The sequence below is a fragment of the Calypte anna genome, chromosome 1 (genome assembly GCF_003957555.1).
Source record: "Calypte anna isolate BGI_N300 chromosome 1, bCalAnn1_v1.p, whole genome shotgun sequence".
In the NCBI taxonomy this organism is placed as follows: domain Eukaryota; kingdom Metazoa; phylum Chordata; class Aves; order Apodiformes; family Trochilidae; genus Calypte; species Calypte anna.
The window spans coordinates 108,280,791-108,290,270 of NC_044244.1; positions in this window are offsets into that span (position 1 = coordinate 108,280,791).

A 9,480-nucleotide genomic window follows, 5' to 3' on the forward strand; every position below is an offset into this window, starting at 1 on the left:
CTTGACAAATAACAGTGTGTGCTTTTGTCATGAGAAGCACCTTTTGTTTTGTGAAAAGAAGTGAGGTATCTTAAGGCATTCCACCATCTGCAAAGTGTTTGTTTCAGAGAAGAGAGAATGAAAGGAGGTCAGTGTAAAGAGAAAGGAGTGTTTAACTTTGAGTACCATTAGTACCATGCCTCATATAACTAGTTACTGTTATTAGTTACTGTGAGGCTGCTCAAGAGGGAATTATTTTAATTTTTTTACCCCAACAAAGGAACTTAAATGTTAGCCTAGGCAGTGTAGTTGCCTTCTGAGTATGTAGATTTTTCTGCCATTACTTTCACAGTCAAGTGTTTATCACTCTTAGGAAACTTTTTTAAAGGTACTTCAGTTACTCATTTCTAGGAACTGAAGTCTCATGTCCAGAAAAAGCTCCTGTTGCTGCAGGCTGTAGCTGCCCATCTGCCTAGCAACACACAGATCATCACAAACAAACTGCTCTGGAGCAGCCTGGCTCCCAACCAGTGCAGTGTCCAAATACGGTCTCTGTATTGACAGTTCTTTTAGATGCAGGCTTTTTTTTTTTTTTTTTTTTTTTTTTGCCAGCATTGGGTATCTCCTTCATGCCTGTGATACATGTTCTGGTGTCCTGGTGAGGCTGTTGGCCATCAGTGTTTCTAAATGTCTGAACCAAGCTGATGCTAACTACAGATGCCCTAGCCAAATACCAACTTCATCTCTTCAGTCTGCCAACATCTTACACTGATTTTACTAATACTTGTGATCATCCCTTTAACCACATTTATCCCAAGATTTTAAAAAATGGTCTGTTAGTAAAATCCATCTCTTTGAGGGGAAGATCATTAGTCAGAAAGTGAGTATCTTTTATTTATTTATGGCATTTTACTAGTTACAGGCCTAACTAGAAGCATTCATAGGAATTTATTTCTTTTGACTGATAAAAGTTATATATTTTCTTTCCCAAGCACCCACCTCATATTGAATTATTTTGGAAGGTTGCAGCAAAATCAGTTAAACAGTTCAAGTTTGAGAGCAACCACTTGGAATTTGGCAGCAAGTCCTTTCATTGTCAGGAGGGTGCTGCTTCTGTCCACTTGAAAAATGTACTCCAAATTTGGACAAATGGTGAAATTGAAAATTTTAGGCTTCATTTGTCCAACGGATCCTCCTTCAGAAAGCAGCAACTCTATTTGGTTTGCACCACACTCGAGGGTGAAGGTTCAGAAGGAATCGAAAGGGAAAAAGGCAGCTCTTGGGGCTCTGCCTGGTGGCTTACTGCCTCTGAGGGCAGGCCCAGGGTGACAGCCTGTATCACCCTGGGACAGTGTAAGCAGCACTGGTCTGTGATGTGGGCTAAGATATTCCCAACAGCTGATGTCTGTGTGGATCCCTTCTGTGCCATACAGGGGAATTTGGGAGGTATTTTTATTGCTTTCTTCAGCTTTTAGGAATTTGTAGGTGTTAGATCCCAGAGTGAAAGAATCACAGGTTAAGTATTTACAGTGTTAGGGTTATCCTGCAATCTTCAGGTGCTCTCTCTGTATATGTGTTTTAATGACTAAGTTGTATAGAATATTTCTCTCCCTTAAAGTAGTTCTTTTATTCCCCCTTTTTTCTTTTTGGTTTCTGCTTGTTTTGTTTTTATTTTGACACAGATTTATTTAGGAGATCCAAATTCCCTTAGAAACATAATAGTTATATGACAACTCTTTATTACTTAATTTGTGTAATTGTTACTGTGCTTAGTTCATGCAGTGCTGCATTCAGCTACAAGAATAATATTAAATAAATCCATTCTGTTTATTCCTGAATGTATCACAAAGAACTAGACTAAGAGGGCACACTTTTGTTTGAATTCATCTTGAATGTAATGCTACTTGTGGGATTAACCAAATTTACACTTGACTTTGAACTTCAGTCTTTTTTCCTTCAAGTTTTGCTAAGCCTAAACCAATGGAAATGTTGTACTGACTTCAGCAGAATGATACATACATTTGTTTTCCAGAGGTAACTGATCGTCTTTGAGACCATTATTTTTAAAAAATATGTGTAAGTTTTTTAGCATAATCAGACATATTTGCCTAAACTCAGAGCTGAAATGTGTGCATGAATTGATATAGAATTACATAATTCATAACTCATAAGCAAAATTAAATCTGTGCAAATTGGGTAAATGTCCATGGGGAAGGTGAAACATACTTTTTTTCTGCTTTTTTAATAGTTACAAAGTTTTTGGCCAGAGAACAGTGGGAGCTTTAAGGAATCAGTGGGAGAAGTTGTACAGGTAATACAAAGTCATGACAATATAAATGTACTTCAAGTTCACTACTTACCACTAGAAGAATATGGAATACATACAACAGGATGTAAAGAAAGAGATCAGAGATGATCATGTTTAATAAAACGGTAATTTTAAATATTATTCATGTATTAGACAATTTTTAGAACACTACATAGTTTATATAAGTATGTATTTGCAAAACTAAAAGTTGTATTTTAAAGCACCTGAGTGGAAAGGCTGTTTTTTACTTAAAAGTAACACAAAAGATTTAGGTGAAAAAATAGCTGTGATACAGGAAGTGTCTTGAAATTAATTTTCTTTGGTGAAGAAACCATACCAAATCCCAACAAGTAAGTAACAAATAAGTGGTAGTGCTTCTTAGGGCCTCAGAAATGAGGAAGATCATAAAAAAGAAATTAAAATCTCTTTAGCACATGTAGGGGCTGCAAACATAGTAAATCATATCCATGTTTTCTGAAACATTTCCTGTTGCACTGAAATTTCTTTTTCATTAAAACTTATCCTTTGAAATATATCAGACTTGAAAGAAATGTATGTATACAAACAAGAAAGGGCTACAGAATAAACCAAAATACAGCTACTTGTTCAAATGCCAAGTTAGCCAAGAAGAAACTAGGATAAGAAAAATTCCATACAGAAGGTCTAAACAAAGCCAGGTAGAGTGTCATGTTAAAATTGAGAGGTACAATAAAAGTAAATGCTCAAAGAGTTGTAAGCACAGAGTAGAAGAATGCAGATGTAGACTGCTCATCCAAGTTAATTAGAGGACCATATTCAGCCACTAGAAAGTAGAAAGACCAAGGACTAGATCCAGTGCTACTGAAACCTGTAGAGCTTTTAGTGTTAACTTCAGTGGCAGCAATTATGAGGACTCCCCTGAAGAGGGAAAAACCACCACAAACTGATGTGTCACAGGAAATGTAGAGATACCAAATCTATTTGTGCCAGGTGACAAAGTTCTGCTGGAAGCTGAAGTGTTGAAAAAGCAGGAAATTGTTACAGGAAAACAAGAAACTAAATGCAGATAATCCCATAGACTAGATAATACTGATCAGGAAACTTGAAAGCTATTTAAGAATGAACTATTTTTCTAGCAAAAATGCACCATTTTAAAGGAATTACATCAGAGTAAATGTCACTAGCTGGCTTGAACTGACTGAAAATTGCACCTCCTTCTAAAAAAATTAGCAAATATGGAGAATGTTAGGGGGTGACAGTGGATAAAACAAAACAAGTGATTTAGACATTGAAAAAAATTATTGAAAGATCCTGGCAGGAAGAGAACACTGTGACACGTGAGGCCTTATCCCGAATAGGAGGTACTTAAGAATTCTTGAGAAAAAACCTACAGAAATAAGTGGTAATTTTTTCCAGTGCAGAGGGTTGATAGTGGGTGTTGGGAGATTCTGTATGATGGTGTGCAAGTTGATATCTTTAAAAAATTTGCAAAAACTGATTTAAAGGAACTGTTCAGGAAGTTGTCAGCCTATGGCATGATACAAGTATGCAGAATAAAAACAGTAAAAAGTAAGTTACATACTCCTACCAAAACCTGCTTATTGAAGTAGGCAGTGTCAAAAAAAAAAAAAAAAGCTTTTGTCCAAAACTGTTGTTATAACAATATTAAAGTAATCACACATAATTAATGTGTAAATTTCACTAACGCTTTGAGTGCTGCTCATGCTTAAAAATATTTTTATTTACACAGATAGGAAAACATCCAGTCATATTGAACATTAAAAGTTTTAATTTATCTGGGAGATGGATATTCCATAACTCTCCATGATGTTTTATTGTGACAAATCTTACGTAGACAGCAAAATCAGGTATCAGTCAACTCACTAGTTTGATCTATCTTCATAATGTTTTGATTCCTTTGGTCATTAAGCCCAGTACCTAGGGGGCTGAGCAGCCACTTAGTGGAGCAGAAATTGTGATGTTTTTACAGAAAAGAAGCATATGTACTTGCTAAGAGTGCAATAGATTTACACACATTTTACATCAGCTTTTATAATCAACAAGCTTTACATATCTAAGTTTCATAGTGGCCTCAAAGGAGATTTCAGTGTAACAAAACTTTTTAAATTATTTTTTTTAACATTGATTTGGGACTGGAAATAAAGTTAAATCAATAACTGATATCAGTATCCTTAGCTGTTTACATTTTAATGTGATATAACTAACTATTGAAACTCCAAGTCTAAAATTACAATGTATGTGGGGTTTTTTATCCACTGATGTTTCTCTCTGATGGTTGTAAGCCTATGTAAATGGGTGTACAGCTTTAGGCATGTTCATGACTGGGTATTTACAACCATACTATTCTGACTGTTAAACTATGGAACTAGCTGAGGTAGTACAGAGATTTTTTTTTTTTGTTTTGTTTTCTTTTCGTCACATTCAAAAATAAAACTATGTTACAGGAGTCCTAAACCAGCTTTTTCCCTGGAATATTATATGTCATGTCTATGAGATACCATCACAAAACACTGCATGGCACTATGCATTTTCAGTGACATACTTTTCTGTATGTTTGGAGGCAATATTTTAAAATGGGATAAGGCACACTATGAAAATTATTTTTAACTTCCATATGGACACATAGACGCATGTACAATTAAGTAATAATTTTTGAAGGCAATAAAGCACATATATGTACAAGATTCTTCTTAAGATTTTGCTGGTGTTCAGTTTTAGATCTCATTCAACAGTGTAGAGACAGATCCTCAGCTGGTGGTTGAGCAGGACATGGCATTGACTCAGAACATCAGACAAGAAAAAAATCCTAAAGGATCATTAAAATTGTGGAGAAGAAAATTTCTTTTGACAGAAAGATGCAGAATAACTCTTCTGCAGGGTAAATTCTGGCCTTTAGGTCGATTCTCTAGTATTTGAGAGAAACCTAGTTTTCATCCTCTTCCTGATAATGGGCTATTCCAGCTTCTCAGAACATCATACTGAGGGACACAGGAGAAGAGAAAGCCACCAGAACTAAATAGCAATGTAAGGCAGGTTAACAGAAGCAGGGAGGTATCTTTGGAAAACTGTACTGGAAATGCACAAAACAGATGGGTTTATAAATTCTGTCATTAGTGTGATTAGGCAGATCACCACTGAGCTTTATGAATGACTTGAGAGGTCGTGGGGAAAAAAGAAACTGAACAACAAACACAAGTCCTTTTCTTGTATCAGGAACAGGAGGCTTGTCACAGTGTGCGTAGGGTTTGCAGACCATCAAAGTGTAAAAGAACAGTCAGAGAAAGCAGGACCATAGAAGGAAAGCCTACATTAAGATTGCATCTGTGCTCACAGTGTAACAGCTTATGGAAATCCATGCCAGAACTTTGCATTATGGGGAATTCAGGAGATCTGCTTCAAACACAAGTGCAGGGCAGAAAAGGTTAGACAACAAACATAAAATAAGCAAGACATAATGGGTACCAGGTGGCCTCCATCTAGGAGTTCTAAGAGAAGTCAGGTGTAAGAAAGCTGAAGTACTGACTGCAGTGTCCAACCCCAGTTTTAAAACTCCTTTCCCTGCCAGCCGGGTGGGGAGGGCAAAGGTGAAGACCCAGGTAACTACATGTGAGTGAGCCTCTTGTGTTGTCTATGCTGTGCAGGTAAGTAATATCTGTCCTACAGAACAGAATCACTGAACACACACACACATATATATATAAATATGACATATCAAGAAGACAACACTGCTTTTGTTGCATTATTTCAAATATTGCAGATCTATAATTCTTTGGTGATGTTAACATACATAACAGACAAGAGAGATCTCATGTTTAAGGGTTTTCAGGGATTTCCAGGGGCAATGATGTTCCTAGACAAACTGCTTTTTTGTTTGTTCATTTGCTCGTTTGTTTGTTCTTAAAGCACCTTTATAAAGTAAGAAGCAAGAGGAGTGAATTAAAAAATGGCTAAATGGCACAAAACCAAAATAAAACAGATATAAAAGGTCAGTTTTCATAGAAGAGGGAGATGACAAGATGAGTCCACAGGGACCTGTGCTGTGACTTGTGCTGCTTAATGTATTCATAAACGATCTGGAAAAAGAGGGTGAGCAGTGAGATGTCACAGATTGCTAATGATACTAAGCTATTCAGGTAAAGGAAAGTTAGAGGACAAATTGTGATGCAGCCGAAGGGCTGACTGTGAAGAAATAGAGACCTTACCAGAATGGGTGACTGAATAATAAAACAGCAGCTAAAATTTGATGTAGTTGTGTAAAGCAGTGCACATGGGGAAAAAGACTGTATATACAGCGATGGGCTGTAAGCTGGTTTCTGACTCACAAATGAGATCTTTGGGTTATAATGAATATTACTATGAAACTAGCAGCACTACACAAATCAAATACTTAGATTTACTAGAAGTAGAACAGAGAAAAAAAAAGAGAACACTAACACATCTGTTCCAGAATCAATCCATAGTTCTCTGTATATTGAGTAGTATGTACAGTTTTTCATATCTCAAAAAGGGCAAAATGGCACTGGAAATTAGTCAGAAAATGCTTGACAAGGATAACCAAAGAAAGAGAATGGTTCTCCATGGTGTGTAACTGTGGTCCCTTAACTCTGAAAAGCAGATCACAGAACCGTAGAATCATAGAATGCCACATTTGAAGAGACATTGAAGATCATCTGGTCCAACCTCTCTAGGTAATAGTATAGTTTAAATGAGAAGGGCCATGAAGGAGGTCTACAAAATCACCAGTGGCAGAGAACAGATGAAGATGGGGACATTGTTACTAACTTTTTCCAATATGAGTATGAAGAATTTTAATGAAGCTGATAGGAAGCATGTTCAAAAAAAAAAAAATCTCTAGAGGATTTCAAGCTACAGAAATATTTGCTCCAAGATGCTGGAATATGCATAATATTTGGGAGATAAACCCAACCAAACAAAGTAATAAAAGTCCAAAGCCCTTAAATATAAGGGCTGTTAAAGAAGAAAATACCACCCACTCTCCCCCCTGCAGAAGCCTCCAGACCACAGATGACTGGACACGGGGAGAGCTCAGAGACTGCACACTTACCTTGTTTGTAAGCTCTTCCTTGAGCATCCTCTTTTGGTTGCTGCTGGAAACCAGATACCAAACCAGATGAGTTTTAAGTTCCTGGCATAGCAGTTCTTCATGCAAATGCTATAGAAAAGAGAAGATTAAAAGGCCATAAGGTTATGACATGATTCAGAATCATGAAAGGTTAGGAGAAAGACCAATGACTACAGAAGAAAAAATCTTAATCCATATAGCTGCTAAATAGTGTCAAAACCAGTTAGGCAGTGAAGTAGGTCACCCGTGTGTAAATACCTAACACCAGTGCTCTGCAGGGAAGGCATGCTGGTGTCTGAAGGTTCTGCTGGTGATCACTGGGACAGCTGCTAGTGACAAAGGCATATCACTGAGCAGAGGGAGAGAATTAATTTAGAAAGCAAGAAAAGAAAGAAAGAGCACATGGTGGAAGAAAGGTTACCTCCTTGTAGGAGACAAGGCCACTGCAAAATCCTTCTCCAAAAGGAAAAGGAAAATATCTATGAATTGCCAAAAATATTTTGTTTTTTCAGGTGGCTGCTGCCATTGTGAGAAACAGAAAAGACAAGAGTGCAGATATGGGAGGTAGTAATGCAAGAAGGAATGTGACTTTCAGATGAGAAAATGTCATTTTCTCCATTTGTATACTAAGAACTTTTTTCCTTTTAGATATATGATCAAACTTGCCATAAAGCTACAGTGCAGACTGAATTAAACTTTTTTATTCAGTTGCATGAGGGTAACCTGAAAGTAGACTTTATAGAAGATGCTCATCATTAAACTCAGCTGCTTCCATGCTCACCAGATAATAACACATGCTGCACTGAACTGTATTAGGCAAGACTGTAGCTGAGTATCCTTTTTAATCTCCCTTTTTCATAATTTAAAAAATCCTTTTGCTCTGTGTACTTTGTTTCAACACAAAAATTTAGCAGAATCAGTTGTTTTTTACATATATAGCATGAAGGAAAATATATTTTCCATTAGTCTCCAGTTGAAATGTCACACAATCATAATGCAAAAGATGAAATTTGCCTTGTGAGGCCATTAAGGAAAGGAAAACAATCGAAGTCTCAAGAAAATATTTTGATGCTACAGTAATTTAAAACTGGAATACCTACAGTGCTGCAATAACAAGCACTATTAATTCTGAGTGACATATAGCAAAAATTGTTTATAGTGCTACATGAACATAAACCTGATGTAGCTCTGATTACTCTCATTGCAGTTACTTTATACCCTTAGCAATGGCCTTAAAGGATTATCTTGTTCTAACTATTCATAAACTAGTCTCTTGCCTTTGACATTTCTACTGTAAGTGCTCTGCCAGTTCAGAGGTGATAGGTCCAGGCCCCAGTGTTCCACCTGCCCAGGTAGTGGACTGGAAAGATGACACTATTTAGAAAACTAGGGAGCTAGGAAGGGCAGATGGCTCCATCAGTAGTACGTAAGCACCAGAACTTAAGTGTGATCTGTGTACCACAGGTATGTAAACACTGTGTCAGACAACAGACCTTGACACTTCACTAGGAATATAAATAATTCATTAATAGATAAATTTTGTTTAAAGTAATATGTTTGTTCTTCTTAGCATAAAGTGAAACGTAAAAGAAGATGTACTTTGGGATTCATAACTATAAGGTGCTTCGACCAATTCTGAAAAAGCGGTGACCTAACACCTTTTGTCTCAGAACTAATTGGCAGTCTCTGACAGAGTTTTGCAATACACTGGAAGCTGTTGCAGAGAGCCCTTTTTTTGTAGTTTATAGTACCCTGTTGGGAAAATATTTCCCAAATAAATATTTGGGAAAATTCCCTAATTCAGAAAAACTTGTAAGCATTTTTTTTCTATTGTGGAACACATCCAGAGACACTTGTTGCCTGTAAAGAAATGTTTATTGTTGTTTCTTTGTCTAAGAAATAAATAATTCTTAGGGCCATCTGGGGTTTTGGTAAAAATTAATGCCAAAGAGGGAGGACATTGCTTATAATTTACTATACGCTGTTTTCATTGCCCTGAAAAGCAACATGAAAAAGACAACAAAAAGTACTTTCTTGTGAAAATCTAAGCTAGAAATATTTTTTCTGTTTTCAGAATTTTAAACTTGCATTTCACTTGCACTTGCCTACA